The 2,500-nt window shown below is 61.9% G+C and overlaps 1 protein-coding gene across 1 annotated transcript in view; it reads left to right on the plus strand.

The window, feature by feature from the left end:
- LOC137602496 (5-hydroxytryptamine receptor 4-like) overlaps positions 1 to 2,500 on the plus strand; it is a 33,445-nt gene that overhangs the window by 4,454 nt on the left and 26,491 nt on the right. The window lies entirely within an intron of this gene.

Below are 2,500 nucleotides of genomic sequence, written 5' to 3' on the forward strand. Positions count from 1 at the left end.
GTCCTGCGCCAGTGTCAGCCTGCGCCGGTGTCGTCCTGCGCCGGTGTCGTCCTGCGCCGGTGTCGTCCCGCGCCGGTGTCGTCCCGCGCCGGTGTCGTCCCGCGCCGGTGTCGTCCCGCGCCGGTGTCGTCCCGCGCCGGTGTCGTCCCGCGCCGGTGTCGTCCTACTCTGGTGTCGTCCTGCGCCAGTGTCATCCTGCGCCAGTGTCATCCTGCGCCGGTGTCGTCCTGCGCCGGTGTCGTCCTGCGCCGGTGTCGTCCTGCGCCGGTGTCGTCCTGCGCCGGTGTCGTCCTGCGCCGGTGTCGTCCCGCGCCGGTGTCGTCCCGCGCCGGTGTCGTCCCGCGCCGGTGTCGTCCCGCGCCGGTGTCGTCCCGCGCCGGTGTCGTCCTACTCTGGTGTCGTCCTGCGCCAGTGTCATCCTGCGCCGGTGTCGTCCTGCGCCGGTGTCATCCTGCGCCGGTGTTGTCCTGCGCCGGTGTCATCCTACTCTGGTGTTGTCCTGCGCCGCTGTCGTCCTGCGCCGGTGTCGTCCCGCGCCGGTGTCGTCCTGCGCCGCTGTCGTCCTACTCTGGTGTCGTCCTGTGCCAGTGTCATCCTGCGCCGGTGTCGTCCTGCGCCGGTGTCGTCCTGCGCTGGTGTCATCCTACTCTGGTGTCGTCCTGCGCCGGTGTCGTCCTGCGCTGGTGTCATCCTACTCTGGTGTTGTCCTGCGCCGGTGTCGTCCTGTGCTGGACGATGATGGTGTTTATCAACAGTCGCCATGACAACTGGCTGTTGATTTGCCCAGATGTGTGAAACTTGTTTACCCCCCCGCTGACGGTGGTTTGTGGTCATGTGATCACATCGTTGATGATCCCGTCGGATGGGATCGGATTCTCTTGAGCGTCATCGTCGCCCCACGGCACCATGGGATATCCGGTCCTGGTTTGTCCTCCCCTCCTGAGGACCTTCTCTGGCACCCCCCCCAGACCATCCGGCGGTGATCACGGCTGTTTAGCCCGTTGCCATGGGAACCAGAGAGCCAGGTAGGGTTACTTGTCTATCTCTGGGCGGCGGCGGGGAGTCTGCCCCGCCCCCTGAGGAGCCACAGGAAGGAGTTTGTTCTCTCCCTTCGGCGGGGGGGGGAGAGCGTGTGACTCATGGCCTCTCCTGAACTCAGCTTTATTGCTCCGCCCCCACGCTGTTGGATTCCTCATAAATCTGCCGCTCCTCAGAGGGGCGGGGCTTTACAGCCGCCGTGAGGCTCACGTTCCCCCCAGGTGCTCTTTGGACCGGTTTATGGCGTCGGCTGATCCCTGAGTCACGTGACGCGCAGGACGCCACACGGCGTGGAAAGGTCACAGGCGCGTTGGCCACGCTACCCATGGCGTTCCTGAAGGGCTCTGATTGGCCGCCTGGTCGTGGGTTGGACTCCCCTGACAGACGGAGAGTTCTTCAACACGTGGCGTCCGCTCGTCTCAGTTTGGTTCGCTTCCCTAACAAACAGGAAGTGGGGGGGCGGGCTTTAAGGATCATCTGAAGGTTAGAGGAAGTGAAAGTGAAACCATCAGAGGTACCTCCTTCATCAGGGTGGGAGGGGCTCTAAAGGGTTAACGGGCCTCGACCTGAAGTCCACCCGGCATTCAGCAGGAAGTACGCTGATCAGCTGATCGGTGATCAATAACAGGAGATCAATAACAGGAGGGGACCGGATCGCCTCCAGAGACCAATCAGGCCATCGTACCTGCAGCGCTGAAGGCACAGACATCCGACGAGAAGACGACGCATCCGACGAGCCCCCAGACAGCCGTGGAACTGGGTTAACATTTAAATGACCCCCCCCCCCGGGACACGCGTGACCACCGCTGGAGACGGACCAGCTGTTCAACAGAAACTCTAAACCGAGTGCCTCCAGATGTGGGGGGGGTCATTTCTCCTTGAGCGGCAGCAGAGGGGGTTATGGGTAATGAGGGGTTGATTGGGGGGGGCTGGCCCCACAGGGGCAGGAGATAATAGGGGCAATTAAAACGGGGGGGACTTCGAGGTTGGACGAGGCTCGGAGTTTCCCTCGGGAGAACTCTGACCCAGCTGGGGGGGGCCGGCCCGGCTGTGGGTGTGGTTTTATTCCGGTTGGGGGTGTGGTTTTATCCTGTTGGGGGTGTGGTTTTATCCCGTTGGGGGTGTGGTTTTACCCCGTTGGGGGTGTGGTTTTATCCCGTTGAGGGTGTGGTTTTATTCCGTTGGGGGTGTGGTTTTACCCCGTTGGGGGTGTGGTTTTATCCCGTTGAGGGTGTGGTTTTATCCCGTTGGGGGTGTGGTTTTATTCCGGTTGGGGGTGTGGTTTTATTCCGTTGGGGGTGTGGTTTTACCCCGTTGGGGGTGTGGTTTTATCCCGTTGAGGGTGTGGTTTTATCCCGTTGGGGGTGTGGTTTTATCCCGTTGGGGGTGTGGTTTTATCCCGTTGAGGGTGTGGTTTTATCCCGTTGGGGGTGTGGTTTTATTCCGGTTGGGGGTGTGGTTT

Source organism: Antennarius striatus, chromosome 10 (assembly GCF_040054535.1).
Source record: "Antennarius striatus isolate MH-2024 chromosome 10, ASM4005453v1, whole genome shotgun sequence".
Taxonomy (NCBI): domain Eukaryota; kingdom Metazoa; phylum Chordata; class Actinopteri; order Lophiiformes; family Antennariidae; genus Antennarius; species Antennarius striatus.